Below are 17236 nucleotides of genomic sequence, written 5' to 3'. Positions count from 1 at the left end.
AAAGGTTATTTTTAAAAAGAAAAGGAAGGAAGGGAGGGAGGAAGGATCATTTATCGGCGAAAGGCAGGCGTCTGGATAGGCATGTCCCCGTCTGAACATCCACAGCTGATGGCAAGGCGAGCGAGCTCTCTTTCCGGGGTCCTTCCCTCGTTGTTTTTTCTTGACAGGTCCGCTGTCAAGGCCTCGACGGCGGCAGAGTCTCGCTGGGGAGGCAGCCCAGTGTGCCTTGGACCAGCTCTAGCTCACCCGTTTCCACTGGCATCCCCCCACCCCCTTCCGCATGCCTTTCACGCACTTCCCAGACTTTACTTTGCTGAAGTCGTGGGGGTGGGTTCCTACTTGCTGGGAAAGTGATGGATTTCTCCTTCCCCCTTCTTTGGCTCTGGGAGACAAGGAAGCGGCTAAGGAGATCTCTGGAAGGGGGGGGGCGATCTGAATCGCCCTCTGGAAGGGGGGAGAAGATTGTATAGGGAGAGGGCGCTTTCAAGGAATTCCCCTCTATATGCAAGAGAGAGTGAGAAAGAGAATCCCCATAACCTTCCAGGAGAGAGTTAAGGATGGTGTATATCAGGGGTGTGTGTGTGGTCCTTTTGAGCCCTTGGATAGCTCCAGAGATGGATTTCCTAGGGGTTATTATTATTATTATTGGGGGTTAGAAAGTTAGAATGGGCTTTTCAGATGTGGTGGAGAGAAGAAAATCCGGAAGGGATTTTGCGGGGGGATCGTATCCTCCTGTTCTTTTCCCATGGCCCGAATAAAGTCCCCTTCCACATCGCCGGTGTTGCAATAGTGAAGAGGCGAGGGTGAAGGCCTGGGAAGGTGGACAGGGCGGGAGGTGGCTTTTAGATTTGAGAGGGAAAAGGGAAAAAAGAAGAAGCCTCGGAGCCTTTCCTCTCCCGGCTCCCAAACTGAGATCAGATTTAGGGTCCTATTAGTGCCCTTGGACCAAGGCATAGTATGTGGAAAAGGCCGGGTCTCACCTACGGGAGGAGCGGTGGGGGTGGGGTCGAGGAAAGAGGTGGTCTCCATCCCCTTTGACTACTTCAGCGGGATCAAGGTCCCAGGAGGATACTTGAGTGGGATAACAGCACACCGCTTGCTTTCAGGGATGTCAGGGGAGGGCCCCCCACCAATAGAGGGGGGATCTTCCTTCCATCCTGGTGGCCTGCGATCTGGGACGCTTCTCTTCCCTCCCTCCCCCTCCTCCGGAGGTCGGGCACCCCCGCCCTAGATCATTTGCCGAGCAGGTCGTGGGGGGCGAGATGTCGAGGCGATGCGTCCAGACGAGAGCTTGAATTGAGCGGGGAGGGGGAACGGGGACTGGCTGGAGGCGGGGGAAGAGCAAGGGATCCTCCCTCCCTCCCTCCTTGTCCCCTCCCCCTCCTCTTTCCTGGCTCAGATCTGAGGGGGGGCGTCCCCCTCTGCCGCCCCCCCCTTTCTTCCTTTGCGAGGCGCAAAGAGTTAAGGCGGCGGCGGCGGCGGCGGCGGAGGCGCTGCTAGCGGGCGGGCGGGCGGCCGCCCCACTCGGCTCTCTCTTCCTCTCCGGCGACTAGTTGGGAGTCACGCTGCCATCGTCTCTCTTTCTCTCTCTCCCCCCCTTTCAAGCGTTGCCTGTTGCCGCCGGAGCCGAGCGGGGAAGCCGTCGGAGGGAGAAGAAAGCAGCCCGAGCCGAGCCAGCGAGAAGCAGCAGCAGCAGCAGCAGCAGCGACGCCTCCAGCTCCCCCCAGCGCCCCTCTCTTTGGACACACAGAGAGCGAAACGCGCAGAGAGAGAGACAGACAGACGAGCTCGGGAGCTTTATGCCGTGAGCTCCCCGAAGAGGAGGCGCCGCCGCCGCCGCCGCCGGGTCGGGCCGGGGGGCTGCTCCGAAGGGCTCGCCCCAGCCCTGCGCCGCTCGCCGGGGGCTTCTCCTCCTCCTCCTCCTCCTCCTCCTCCTCCTTCCTGCGGGGCGATCTGTCAAACTCGGCTCCCCCAAACCCCCCCCCCCTCCGCGCTTCTCGTGCCAGCAGCAGCAGCAGCGGCAGCAGCAGCGAGATCGGGGCTGTCCTTTACGCGCGCGCGCTCTCTCTCCTCGCTCTCTGCCTCTCTCTTCCCGTGCCTCCGCCTCCTTCTCTTCCTCCTCCTCCTCCTCGGCGTCGTCCACATCGTGCATGCCCAGCAGCGGCGGCGGCGGCGGCGGCAGCAGCAGCAGCAGTAACAACAACAACACAAAGCTCGCCCTGCAGCCCAGCCTGGAGCGGCTCCTCAGCCCGGATCGAGGGGGCTGAAGCAACTCTGCCTCCCCCCAGCCCGAAGCCGGCAGCCTCCCCCAGCCCTCCTCCGGGCGCTGCCCGCGGACGCTGCGCTCCAACATGCCCCGGAGGAAGCAGCAAGCGCCCCGGCGCGCAGCAGGTACGAGAAACTGCCTAGCCAGGCGCTATGCTTGGGCGCCGGGGGGGGGGGGGATTCTTCCCTCCAGATCTCTCTCTCTCTCTCTCTCTCTCTCTCTCTCTCTCTCCCCCTTCCGCTCTTTATCCCCCCCACCCTCTGGTTTTGCTGCCACGCCAGGTTTGGACATACTATCTAGATTTTCTCCCTTTTTGGCACAAACCCTCTTCCTGCTTTCCTTCTTCCCCCTTTCTCTCTCCCCCCCCCCCATGTCAAAGATTTAGGAAGTAGGGTGGGGTTTGGAGAGAGAGTTGGTGATGTGATGGTCACTCTTAGTTCTTTTCCTTACTTTCTTTTCTCCTCCCCCTTTTTTAAGGAGGGGAGGGCGACTGACCCCGTTTGGCTCCCTTCCTTCTACTGCTTTGGGGCACGTGTGAACTGTGCATTATCTGGGTGACTTATACAAAGGTGGCTCTTTGGAAGAGACCAGGGTTTGTTTTCTTCTCTTTCCTCCCACCTTCCTGGTTTCCCCAGTTCTTCGCCCCAAATAATGGGTTGTGTTATTCTTGTTTGTTTATTAGGACAGTGAAGGTGGTGTGTATGTGTGTGTGTGTGAACAATCTTTGCACTTCGATCTTGTGCTACAGATGAAATTCCTTCAGCCAACTTTCTTTCTGTCCCCTCTTCCATGGGGTAGCATTGCAGGGCATGGGGGTGGGTGGGGGGCGTGGAGTGATATCAAGAACCTTCAAACTGGCTGGACACTTCCTTGGCACCTTTAATCCTATTGATTGCTCATTTATAAGATTCGAAGCTGCACAGGAAACCAGTGCAAAAGGAGCTCTGGATATTGTCAGATGACTGTCAAGAATATTTCTTTACATTTATTTCTTACACTTCCCAGAGTTTGTTTCGTATGTACTTTCCACCCTTTTGATCTTTTTTTTTTAAAAAAATCTGGGTCACTTTATTTACCATCAAGAAGGTTAGCTGCTCATAAATTTGTGAAAACGATTTTATGGAAAGGCCAGGTTTATGAAACAAATATTCCTCCCTTCCTTACCCCTCTCTCCCCATTCATCCATTAAACACACACACACATTTTATTTTGCAGTAATCTTTAGCTGGGGTGGGAGAGGATATGGTCTGGAACAGAGTTTCATTGGCCGGCTGCCATCCTTGATTTGATGGCTGATTGATTGCCTGTCATCCGGCTGCCTTTGATCTATTCATTCCCAATAAACCTCAATAAATCACTTGCCATGGTAACGCCAGACTCCATATGACGTCACACACGTGGCCTGTGAGCTCTGTCAGTGTAACTTTCAGGGTTTCTCTTTGGCTTCTTGGCATGGCCTGGGCAGAAAGATTTCATCATAGGTTATCTTCTTGCACTGTGGAGAAAGAAAGAGAGAGAGAGAGAGAGACAGACAGACAGACAGACAGAGACTCTCTTCTGCTCAACTGAAGGGAGAGGGAAAGCATTCAGTGAATACCTAAGGGTAGAATGAAGTATCCATCCTGTGATCTTTAGGAGGAAACCACATGCACTGCACTCTGAAATGCCTTTTGATTTCCAAGTGGTTGTCATGCAATGTTTAATCAGTGAATATATCAGTTCTTGCGAAGGAAGGCTTGCTTCTTAACAGCATCGTCTTGGTCTACGGAAATATGAGACCGGCAGGCTCTCTCGCAAGTTTGAATTTTCTAGCAATTAATTAGACTCGTGATGCACATGTGTCTTAAATCCATTCCCCCTAATTCATTTCTCCCAAATCATGTTTCTGCTGATTGTCTTCCTTTTAACCATGGTGATAGGAGAAGCTGGCTGTTTGGCAGCTGGAAAGTTTTAGGGAAAAGTTTCTCTTTGTAATGTGATAATATTCACACACGTTCTGTCATCAGCCTCTTTTATATGTCAGTGGAGTGTGAACAAATTCTTGCATGGTGGATGGGGAACATTCCTTTATCAAAAATGGAAAGGCTGAATCAAAACCAATGCTTAATTTAAAAGAAAAGCAAAGACCTTCCAAAAGTTAGGGCCTATTCTTCAGGGATGAACTTAGTTCTGAACTTGCAATTTTCAGGAAAGAAAAGTTTCCAGACCGTATGATCTGGTTCGGTGGGTGGGGATGGCCTGTGTTTTCTGCTGAGCTTTATATTTTGAGATACATTTCTCTTTTATGTGCAATCTGCACAAAACCACTTACAATGCCTGGTATACTGAGCAGAAGTGAAAGGGTAAAGCGTAGCATGAGTCTAAGGATCTTTTGCAAATGTTTTCACATCACTTAAAACAATAGAGCACCTAGAAAAAAAGAATTTTTGAGGTATTAGAAATAAAAAGACAAGAGCTAAGGCTTATAATGTAGCAAGTTAGTTAAGAAATATTCATTAACCAAAAAAAGAAAAGAAAGGACTGCAGGACTAATAGGAGATGGAAGAATGGCTTTGCTCTATCAAAATGACCCGTCAAAACGACTTTGTTTCATATTTGATTTAATTGTCTGTCTCCTGACAGGCACATTTATCAATAGCTTAATGGTCAATCAGAAGTTGGCAGAGTGAGAGCTTTCATTCTTTCTCATACACTCACTTTACTTTATGAAAATGCCTTTGGCTAATGGATATGGGGTGTGTGTGTTATAGAATGAATGAAATCTGCTTATTTAAGACCGAAGAACTTATTTATCAAACTCCGTTGTTGATGAGATAAATAAGCGTGGATTTTATTTCACTTTTCAACGATTTAGATACACAAGGAGTGTAAAAAAGAAAGAAAGCAAAACATGTTTTTGACATCAGAGCTGCTGTTGTGTTGTACTTCGAGTGCTGACAAATTTATTGCCTTGTACTGATAGAGCAAAAAAGGGGAAAATGCGTGCGTTGGAGAGAGAAGACACACACACATCCGTTGATTTGTCACTCAGGAAATCCAGTCTCCTGCAACCTTGAGAATAGTCTAGGAAAAAAAAAATCCCCCTCCAAACTGAAAGGTCCGCTCAGCCATAAAAAAAGAAAAGTTGTTTTGCCAGCTTCATTAGTGTTCACCTAATTAGCTGTAAACCTGATGGATTCCTGACAGCTTTAATGATTAGAAATGACAAGCTCCACGCAGTGTCATCCAGCGGAATTAGGTTTGGAGCTAGTTTGATGTAATCAAGTTGATATTACACAGTCCTGGTTGCCTTTAGTTGTGCATTAACTCAATTTTCTGCTGCAGGTGACAAATGGGCTTTGGTACCTGGATAATCATGTCATAGGAATTAAGGCCCTCGTAATGGTCTGGAGTTGAATAACAACAACAAAGGACTCTCAGCAGCCTAGAGAGCTTCTAGCAGGCATTAGAGACAGGTGCGCAAATTCTTCATGTCTAGCCCAAGTGTTAACACCACAAGGGAGAAGACTAAATCTGTCTTGAAGAATCAAGAATCTGTAAAAATGATGGTGTCTGTTTGTTTACTTTAGGACTTGGGTTGAGTAGCATGGGCGGATTGTGGATAAGGAGGAGTTGGGAGAGGGTTTCTTTCTCTTTCTTTCTTTCTTTCTTTCTTTCTTTCTTTCTTTCTTTCAAGCAAGGTTTATTTGGATAGCAGGTTTTTCAGTTCTTGCCAATGAAGTTAAGGAAATGGTGTGTGCAGGCGAGCATTTCTTTCTGTTTCGGAAAATGAGGAGATCCTACATTAATAGAGAGCATTCTGGTTCAAGCAATCCATGATTATCTCCCTTGAAATTACCAGCTTTTGCGTATTGCTTAAAAACCCCCAAAACAACTCTCCCGTTAAGGATTGAGAAAATGCAGTTGTCATTCCTATTTCAGGTGTGTGTTTCGGGGTGGGGGCAAAATAGTCACATTTATTCCCCTAGTCATAATGGAATCCTGGAAGCACCTTTGAAAGATGCCACTCACTTTGGCATTGTCCCTGTGACTTTGGTGGGATTATGCTGGAATTCAAAGCTGTATATCCTGAGCATGTCACCACCACCACTACCACCACCCCTCCAAACAATTAAATCTGATGTAGGCCAGGAAAGTAAAAGCAAGTTCAAAGCTTTGCAGATACTTTGGGTGTGATTCGGAATAATTAACACTAATGGGGATGTTGTCATCTTGACCTTGACTTTAGTCGACGTATGGATTGTGCCATTAGTTCTGCCAAAAAGGCCTTTCTTTCACAACCTGGATATGTCGTTTTATTAAAATCCTTAAAGTGACTTTTGTTCCTGAAAAGGACTTAAGTCAGCAGGAAACAAGTACAAATAGAAATGGATGTATGATCTGTTCCCTCTTTGGTTATTATAGATCACAGTGGTATTAGCAAGTTCTTATAGCCCCAGGTGTATGGGTGTTGGTTGCTGGTAGGAACTGTGCAGTTCAGTGAGCTTGCCTGAAATGATACCTTGTAGTTTTTCAGGTGAAAACCATGATTTGGGAATATGAATTGCAGAACTTGAATGGAGCCCCTCAAACAAGGGTCTGGGTCACACCTGGCTTTATACTCCACAAGTAGTTGTGTATCAACAATTCCAAGCTGCAGTAAAGTAAACTGTCTTCAAAGGTAGTTGCAGCCTTAGCCTCTGGTACTTTTCCTTGCGTCCAAACCTGCCACAATTTTTCCCCCTGTTGGGTAGAGATTCTTCTCAGCAGCAAGCTGACAAAATGATTAGTTACGGTTGTCCTTTGCTACCCACCCTCTCTGCAAAGTATGAGGAACAATGGGGAGGAGTAAAGGAGGGGGGAAGAAAGAGTGGAACATAAATGTTAAAAAAAGAAGAAGAAGTCCTGATTCCACTGAATAGCTCGTTGGAAAAGAGAATTTTCTAGAATCAGCTGCCACGGCTCCCATTAGCTTGACAGCTGTCAATTAGTCCTTCAGTGCTCTCCTGGGCCACAGTTTATTGCGTGCGGTTGATGTTGTCATTTTGTTCTCCGTTTTGCCTTGAGCAGTATGATGAGCTGGAGTGAAATAGTCAATAACTGATGTATCAGCAGTTATTTCTTAAATTGGCTCACAAGTCTACATTTTCCCTTTTTTATAGTAAAGATTGTTTTGTAAAGTGATTAGAATGAATTGTGACTGCTCCAGGGTTATGGGAAATGCAGTCTAGCTGGGGGTGCGTGTGTTAGGAAGATTATTTTTGGTTCCTTTTTGTGAAGGCTGTTTTCAGGATCAGTGTGAATGTATTCAAGGAGAGGGAGAAAGTGATCGAGATAATCTTCAGAGCAAAGTGCAAAGGAAAATGTGAAGGGTACAAGCTGCACACTTATATATATGCATATGGGGCAGTAAAAGTGTGAATAAAAATAAATTTATTTGCCATTTCAGAAGAGAGAGTGAGAGTGTGTGTCCTATAGCTTTTTATATAAACCTGGCAAGCATCGCCTCAAAGCTGTGCAGTTATCCATATTTTAATCCAATGTCCTGACTATTTTAAAGACAAGCTAGCTACAGTGATTTATTTTATAAATCAGACTGTTACTCCAAATTCTTAATATTACTGCAATTTCCTTTTAAAAGAACCATCTCCACAAGCCTCAAAACCAAAAACGGTTCATCATGATAGTGCGAAAGAGATGTATCTGTGCCAGAAACAGTGGACTGTAGAGCAACAGAGTAATTTTACATTATTTGCAAAATAATTGAGTATCATGTACAGAAACACCCCCTTCAAGTATTCGAGTCTGAATTCGTTCCTTGATTCAATTGCAAACCCCACCCCACCCCAAATTGCGGTATATCAAGTTTTTTTTTTTTTAAAAAAATATATATTGAAAGGTGAATACACTATATTGTATTTAATAACAATGATATGGACTGGTACATCCAGACAGATAATATGCAGTTGTAATTAGACTGAATAGACAGGCATTCATTTTTAAATTCTTTGACACATGCATAAAATAGTCATATAATAAGATAAGATGACAATTTTATGTTAGGTTGATAAAGTGTCCCGATACATGCATTTAAATGTCTGTAAGCCCTTTTTTATCCAGACAGATTAATTCTAGTTTCCAGCGTTTGCAGAGTCATTAAATTAATTTTCAAAAAATTGCACTAAACAGGGAATGTGTTGCTTTGTGTGTGTGTGTGTGTATTTTGCTTACATGCAGCAGGAGGGACAGAGGCTTTAGCTGAGGTTTTACCTTTTCGTTTCATCGTTTCTGAATGAAGAACAAAGTAAAAAAGAAAAGAAAAGAATGAAAAAGGTATTCTTTAGGAACAGAGCGTTCTCTCTCTCTCTCTCTCTCTCTCTGTGTGTGTAAAACAATTAAGTGCAGCCCTGTATTGCCACTAAAGTTGTTATAACAATTTGTTCAGAAAAAGAATAAAAACATGCCAGGGTATTCTTAGCTGGCCACATTTTTGCCAATGAAAGAAGTTTTAAGTTCATTGGAGATGTAGAAATCCATCAGCTGCAAAGACTAGTTATGCACTTTGGGAGGAGATTGGAAAACAGAGGCTTCATCAAAGGGGTCCCAGATACTCACCAGTATTTATACCATCTCATTAGCTTCTTTACCAAGAGGTGGGGAGAGGCTTCACTCAAATAATGAACTCGAAGAATAATTTATTATTTCATATCATCAGGGCTCATCCTAATTAATCACAGTTCTCCCCCCTCCCTTTTCTTCTTCATTTACAACAAAGTCTTTAGAATACAGGTAAGTTCCCCACATTTGTAATTCTGGCAGATTCTACCATATGAAGGGACATCCCCTTCCCTTTTCTAGTATAACTCTAACCATCCAACAACTTCTTCATTTTGGATCAGCTAAGCTTGACAGCTCTTAGAATAATACTATAATATTTTTTGTTCTTCAGGGAGTTAACTTCTCTCTCTCTCTCTCTCTCTCTTTGTGTGTGTGTGTGTGTGTTGCTCATCCATGCTGGTATTCAAATAAAAGCTTTTTAACAAGCCAATAGCACAAATCAAGAGGTCAAAAGGGCAGCTGCAAAAACCTGTACTGAAGAGATGTAACGTAACATATGAGGCGTTGGACCAAACTCCGGCCCAATGTAGCACATTTCTGTAGAGAAAATAATGGTTTTATGCTATATTTGAGGAGACTGGTATTAATTTGCTTTCAATATTTCATTTTCATCATTAAACTGGGCCCTCCGTCTCAGGGTCTTATGTGTTCTTTGTAGAATGCAGGTTGCATAAAACAGGCCATTTTTAATGAACAATTTAATGTAAATGGGTTCTGAATTTAAATTAATATTAATGAAGCTTTGAGTGAATTTATTTTGCATACACAAAGAGTTGTAACTCTTTCACCCATACACTCTTGTCTGTATGTACTAGCACATTTGATAAGAAGGCTGGTTAGTTTTTTAAATTTTGTGTGTGTTCGTGTACGATTTCAAATCTTCATTAGACTTTGCCATGTTTTGTCTTGTTCTTAGAAAAGCATCAAGCAGAGAATCCTCTTTTTTAAAATAATAATAATAATAATAATAATAATACCTGTGCCCATTTTTGCAGTTTGCATTTTTAGTAACTTCCATTCCTCTCTCTTCTTACAATTTAGACTTTAGTCGTGCACTGATGCTTTGGGAAATTGATGTGAACATTAGTTAGCGGAGGCTAGATGTTTTCTTTTTACCCCTAATGCATTATGTATCCTGGAATGATGGGATGTTCCATAATTAATTCTGTTAGATGTAATTGCTATAATCACTTTGATGCTACACATAATAAAAGTAATATGGTAAGCATATGAGAAAAAATATAAACACCTTATTGTAACACTTTGGAGTCAAGGCCTTAAACATGCATACATACCCCAACCAACCCATGGTACTTTTTAATTTAAATTTCATTTTTCTGTCTTTAGCAAATGTAACAACTTTAATAACAACAACAACAACTTCATTCCAACAAGTGAATTCTAGCATACGTGGAGAGGTGTCAACCTTTTAATTGGAAATCTCAGCTAATTCTCTCCAGCCATTGCTGGTACAGTATAAGGCAGGAGTATATCAACACAGATCTCCTGAATTAAGTAGTACATTGTGTTTTAATCCAGTTCTAAATTATATAGAAATGGTACTATCCCTGCCTTCCCTGGGAGGGAGAAATTCTAGAAAAAAAAATAAGTGAAGCTTCAACATGTAACTAGAGAGATAAGTGAACCATAGGCCAAAACATGGATGGAAGTGCTTATTAGTATCTTCTTTTTAACTTACCCTCCTCTCTTTTTAATGAGTTATTCTTTGGAAATATAGTTGTTCATGAGCAGGAAGTGGAAACAAATATGGGTAATAAGACAGGATATACACGATCCAGGGCTCTAAAAAAAGAAAGAAAAAAGAAAGAAGATGTTTAATAAGACCATCGTTCTTAATTAGCTGCACACCATGCTTAACGCTGCAAAGGTCACTTGATTTTACGATCTACCCTCAACTGTGACTTTGTAGGTTTCTCCTCAATTTATATTTTACTGCCTAGTGTTTTCTGAGAGGTTAAGTGTGCAAAGTATGCTTCAGATATGAACTCTCTGGAGAATTAGACCAAAATTGTGTGTTAGAGATTCATGACTTTCCATTGCTGTTTCTCAATATTGCAGTGAGCCCTTTGTCGAAGAGAGAGGCTAATATGGAGATTTTTTAACTTCTGTAAGCTGAACAAACAAAACCCAAGCCACCCTCTTAGTGAATTGTTCTCAGCAAAGAACAGAACGGAACAGGGGTGCTTGGTGGGTTTTTTTTGAAGTATCTCTGGGACTGGGCAGTGTGCCTACAAGTCCTTTTTCTTGCTAGGTCAACCCTGTTCTTGGAAGGCCAGATCTCAGCAGGGGTCTTCTCAAACGCTTGGCCGAGAAACGTCGGAGACTGGCAGCCATCAGTCATCCATCTGTGACACGGAGTCTGTTTTTGATGGCAGGGATGATAAAAAGGCCTGGGAACTGTATAGGCCCTTGTAATCAGGGCCAGCTCTGACATCCTTCTCAACTTTGACAGCTTCTTCCTTTTCTCTTTTCACCGCCAAGACTGTCTCAACTGGGTTTTTTTTTCCTTTTTTTGTGCTTCCCCCCCCCTTCCCGCTCTTGTTTCATGTATTTGATCAGTCTCAGATGCTGGGAATTATTTTTTTCGGAAGGGAGGGGGAGTGTTTCTTCTTGGTTTGTGGGTTGGGCAGGTGTGAGAGGAAGTGATTCTTTTTTAAAAAAGAAATATATATATATATATATATATATATATATATATATATATATATTACTGTGGGCCTGTTGCTAATTAATGTTCCTCCATAAGATTCTGTCGGAGTTGAGTAATGTTTTTGATCTTTATGCCTGATAACTGCATACTTAATGAGATTTCAAAGCTGTGAGTGCAGCTCCCTACAATTATTGACAGATGCCTTTTCTTTGCCATTGGGTTCAGCTTCATAAATCCTCTTGCAGTAATGAGGTTCAGAAGTGCCACCCTGCCAGTGAGCTAATGAAAGGGGGGGGGGAGGGGAGGAAAGAGGAAAGAAGGGGGGAGGAATGAAGGGGGTGGGGGCGGTGGAGAGAAACTCACGTCTGCCTGACACATTTCCCCCCCCCTTTTAAAATTTACTATGCCGGTGTCAAGCTGTGGGACAATTACTTCAAACATGCTAATTTTTATCTTGCCTTTTTGTGGTATGTGCGTGCATATGTGTCGGCCTAGCTTGGGGTCTCTGCTTCTGTTTCCTCTCACCCCCCCCCATGCGCCCCTTTCCCCTCTCCAATAATAAATAAAAATAACATTTAACGTTTTTTAGTATGTATCGAGGGTATTGACAGATATGTCTCCTCCTTTCCCTCCTCTCTCTCTCTCTTATTATTTTTATTATTATTAGTAGTAGTAGTATTAATTGTTGGCAGTTTCCAGCCAGTAGAGCAGATTTTCTGCTACTTTAAAAATTAATTAATTAAATAAATAAAAAGCTCCGAAGGGCATTGAGAGGATAAAAAGAAAAAAAAGAGAGAGAAGAGAAAAATAGAAGAGGGGGGGGGGGAATGCAGCCAACTCCTTGGGCCTCCTGTCAGATCGCCCTAACTGAACAACTTGAAACATCGTAGATTTCATTTTAGAGTTCAGAAACGAAATCCTGGTGGAGAATAGCTGCGCCGTGCCAAACAGTCGATTTCCTTTTCAGCAGAACCATATATCACTGACCCACCCTTCCTTCATGACAGAATGACAGGTGTCATTTATCAAATGGGGCCTGCCAAACAGCAGGGAATGGTGTGTGTGTGTGTGCGTGCGTGTTTGTGTGTTTTGTGGAGGAGGCTGGATGGAAAAGCACAGGGATTTTTAAAAAATTACAATGTATTATTTTTTGGTGATGCTATTTCCCTTTAGCCTAGCGTTGCTATTTTGGAGAGTTTTTAACAGTAAGTGGGTTTGCTTTTCAAGAAACCGGCCGACTTCTGCGTCTCCCTGCTAAATCTTGTTGTTGACGTAGGATTCCCCCCTCCGCCCTTTGTCATTTTTTTTTTTTAGTTTTTCTTATATATGGATGGGAGAGGGGACAGGTTGACAGGTATCATTCAGAGTGCCCCCAGCTTCCTAGCTGGGTGTTGTGTAAATGAATCTAGGAGCTCTCTGTTTCACATGATTCAAACGTGCATTATTGAAGATGGATGTTCCTTAAAAAAAGATTGATGATGGATATGGAGCTTGTGGTGCCATTTATCATTTTGAATATTATTTAGACTTACTGTGTAAAGCTGTAACTTGAGAGTTGGATGAGCTGAGGCAGGAGGGAGGCCTAGATGTGCATGTTTTTGATTGATGGGCTTTGCTCGTTCTTCCTCCCCCCCTCCCCAAACACACTTTCCCCTGCATTGTTACCAGAAACTATCCAGCCACTATAGGAGTGCCTTACTCTTGTTTTTAGGGGCTTGGGGATTTGTATGTATATAAGAAAAAGGAGAGATCACAACCAAGGGGTCAGATAATAATGACAATTAAAAGAACAACAACAGCCCTGTAAAGAAGGGAAATTTCATATCGAATGAAATTGGCTGTCGACGTAGGGGGTTCTTCCGCAACGGGCCTGAGGAATTTTAAGGCAAGCCAAAGGAGCGTGAAGAAGATGAGCAAAAATTTCTCAGGGAAGGTTTCATACGTCCCTCAACCAGGAGCTGAAATGTAGCTTTAGCAGAAAGGGAGGAATCCTTCGCAAACACCCTCTGGGTTGTCTATGCCGTAGCGCTGAAAATAGCACTGGAGCGCAATGCCAAAGGAGGACATAATTCCACATCGTCAAATTTGGCGTTAAAAATGTCACTTGATCATCCCACTTAAGACTGTCCAGCTTTCTCTCCTCACAAACTTGGATCCCTTTGGGATGTTCTCAAGCAATGTTATGGTCTTGGCGTTGGTCGTGGGAGCGCGTTGGGGCCTTTTTCCCCCTGTGCGGCCCATCTTTCTCTGGTGGATTAGTGAATCCTTAAAAATCAGGGAAGTTGATTTGCAATTAGAAGGGTCGTTGCCAGAATCGTGTACGTTAGCTGCAGTATGACTTCTCTCTGTTTTTTCTCTCTCTCTCTCTCTCTCTGTATATATGAACCAATCGGTCAGGACACCCCACTAGCTGGAAGAATTAAGAAAAGTAGCTTTAAAAATGAGTCAGACTCGTCTTGTCTGTCTAACTCTCTATTGTCTGTTCTGACTGGCACTGGATTTCCAGAGTGTCAAACAAGAAAAAAGTCTTGTCCATTATGCACTAGCTGATACTTTCAACTAGATACGCCAATTGCACCTGGGGCCTTGAGTGTGTGTCCTTCCACTGAGCTACTTAGATACCAGATTCTGAGTCTTCCCGGAACTTTACAAGTGAGAAGTATCTATTCTGATTTTAATATATAGGCTCTGCTGTTTTACATTTTCTTATGTGAGCCATGCGGGCGGTATAGTCCTTGCAAAAATCATCTGTGGGCAGCCATCATGTTGAGATTGGTCTTTCTAGGCTGAACATTCCTCCCTTTCCTTCCCTCCTCCCTTGGCTGGACAGACATTTTGAGATACCTGGCCACTTAAAAAAGCAAGTGTTCTTCTCCCTTGCATTTTCAGTTGTAGGCGAGGATTATCTCGTGCGAGTGCCTCCGCATGTGAATTGCTGTTTTGTAAGTGCCACAAATGCACATTCCGAGATGAGTCCGGGAGACTTTTAATTTCATCACATTTTCTTTCGATGTGGATTGCCTTATGTCGGAATCGGCAAGTAGGCACCAACGTAATCTTGAATGAGATTGGTACGGGAGGGGAAATGCAGGGGAGAAATATTTGATTATTTAAGTTACATGTACTTTGGCTTAGTTACAATAAAAGTATAGTGGCTGGGGGGCGGGTATCCTAAGGCATCCCAGGAAAGGTGACTTTTGAGAAGGGCCCCTTCTGTTTTGTTTTTCTTTGCAGGATGATGGAAAGAAAAAGTAAGCATTAAGTCTTCAAGTGTTTTAAGTTTAAATGGATGGAGTCCTGAATCTGTGTAGGGCACAATTAGCATTTAATGTCAAGGCTGGAAGGACTCCATATCTAGAAAGGCAGCCTGTCCAGCTCCCTTCTTGGAAGCAGGACCCAATGAGCCGCACATCTATTCGGTGCAGATCAATTAACAGAATCCATAATACCACAGCGTCTCTCCGGCACAAGCTAGGTGGAAACGAGATGTGCTGTGCCAATGTTCCTCCAGATCAAATAGATCCAGAGGATTCAAGAAAGGATGCAAGTCAAGGAGTCCAACAGAGAGCCACTGCTTGCTAGGTTAACTTTTATTCCACAGAAAAAACCAGCCCACAAGGTTTACCTAGGAGTTTCTTCTGTTCAGCAAAATTGATGCTGCAGCAGAAGTGAATGAGATGTTCCTTGTACAAAAACGAAAAAGAAAAGTATAATGTCACATGTGCGAACGTTGTGCTGACATCCCATCTTGTGTCAGGCAGACGCCGTGGCCCACGCTAGTACCTCTGGTGCCCCCATCTTGCTACACAGGTGGTGTAAGCTGAGCTCAGGGCAATGGGTGGCTGTCATAGCGAGGATATGTGGGACAAACACATCCAGTTTCCGAAGAAATGGATGTGTTCACACTGAAAAATAGGCTCATATATATAATGTATCACTATACAAATAGGTAGCTAAAATGACAGTACCCATTTGCAAGAGGGGGTATCAGTGGACTCAGGATAACCCTGAGGTTTGCAGAAGGACAAAAAAATGATTTGTGTGTGTGTGTGTGTGGGGGGAATAAAGAGCCTCACTTCCACCAAAAAAACCCTCCCCTGAAACAAAACCCAGTCCAATAAGTGTCCTGAGTGCCTATAGAAATCTATGGTTGAGAGGAAACCCCACCCCAAAGCCTGGAAAGGGCTGAGAATAGAATGGTGTCGCTAGAATTTTGAACAGGGGTCTCTTTGCGCTGCAACGTTGCTGAGACTCAGCTGAGTGTGTGTACTGTATGTCTACATGCACACATATAAGCTTCTGTTGTGTATATTCAATGCTTATGGATGATATTGACAGTCACTCCCTGACCATGGTTTCAGTATTAAGGGGCTTCCAACGAAGATAGAAAATTGACCTGAGCTTCATGCTTACTCCAATACACCTGATTACTAGAGAAGTCTGAAAATGGGACATTTTTTACCGATTTCCACCCTAAAACACAAAAAGCCTGCCTCGTAACAGCAGCCACTTATGTAGCACAGATTGATTGGAATACTGTATCCACTAGTTTTATGTAGAAAAGGATGCTTTACTCACTGATTGGAATCTCAGCATTGTCAGGGGACTTTCGTAACTAGTTCAACCTGTTATCCTTCAGATGTTTTGGACAACAACTCCCAGGGTTCTTGACCTTTGGCCAGGCTGGCACAGGCTGATGGGCTCTGTGGTCCAAAACATCTGAAGGGCACCAGTTTAGGGAAGGCTGGGCTAGGCAATTGTTCAAGACTAGGAGACTGAAAATAAGACACTTTGCGTGTCTCTCGCTCTGAATTTGGAGCAATAATTCCACCTTGTACTAATGATCTATGCTCAATGGTTGTGGGATAGCATTCAGGAATGTTAAGTCTGAAAGTAGAACATCACAAATGCAATAGAATGGATGAGGACTGGCGTTCCCCCTTCACATATTTGAAGGGAATTTAGGTAGCTAGATCGTGAGCAACATCAAGGAAAATATCTATGTTAGCCAAATCTAATTTTGTATTTATTAGTCATATATAATGTCGCAGGGAATGACTGAAATTTGCTGAATATTGACACTCACATGTGAATGTGGATAATCCCAGATGAAGGGCTTGAAACGTATCTCCTTTCCAAACCGTTCAGACATGTAAATACATTGCAATTATACATACGTTTACTGGTTTTCAGATTTTAATGCAGTTCTTCCAGTATTGTCTACATCAATCGCATTTGGACATATGATACGTTGAAGCCAATGCAAAGTTCACGTCCATAGTCCAACAAATATTGTTGGCAGGTTTTATTTGTCCTATAGGTTTCTGGTTGCTTCTCAGCGGTTATTTGGGACAACCCTGCTGAGACCTGGCCCACCAGGTACAGGGTTGTCTTAACTCAGGGGTGGGCAAATTCAGAAAGTCTATGGGCCCATTTTCCACCCGCAGAAGCCACCACGATCTGCACATCCCTGCTGCCGAAATTGCAGCTGAATAGTTGCCGAAATTTGGCAGCAATTCAATGATGGCAAACCCATCTTTTCACTTTAAAACAAGGTACACATCAAGTGCATGGCTTGTTTTAATTCATAGTCACTCTCCCAGAAGCGTTGCTGGAGCACAATTATACATGGAAACAGGGTGCACAGGATGGAATAATACATAGAAAAAAGGCACAGCGTTTTTGCCACCATGCTGTCGACA

General features: G+C 43.8%; 1 protein-coding gene across 1 annotated transcript in view; it reads left to right on the top strand.

The window, feature by feature from the left end:
- The first annotated feature begins 2355 nt into the window (after nt 1–2355).
- Nucleotides 2356–17236, top strand: part of TSHZ3 (teashirt zinc finger homeobox 3) — a 126915-nt gene continuing 112034 nt past the window's right edge. The window contains exon 1 of the mRNA XM_063141032.1: nt 2356–2391. The gene's annotated coding sequence lies outside the window, so the exon portion shown is untranslated. The remainder of the gene's footprint in view (nt 2392–17236) is intronic.

The sequence above is a fragment of the Elgaria multicarinata genome, chromosome 14 (genome assembly GCF_023053635.1).
Source record: "Elgaria multicarinata webbii isolate HBS135686 ecotype San Diego chromosome 14, rElgMul1.1.pri, whole genome shotgun sequence".
NCBI classification, from domain to species: domain Eukaryota; kingdom Metazoa; phylum Chordata; class Lepidosauria; order Squamata; family Anguidae; genus Elgaria; species Elgaria multicarinata.
Note: the sequence above shows the minus strand (reverse complement) of the source record. Positions and strands in the feature narration are given on the sequence as shown.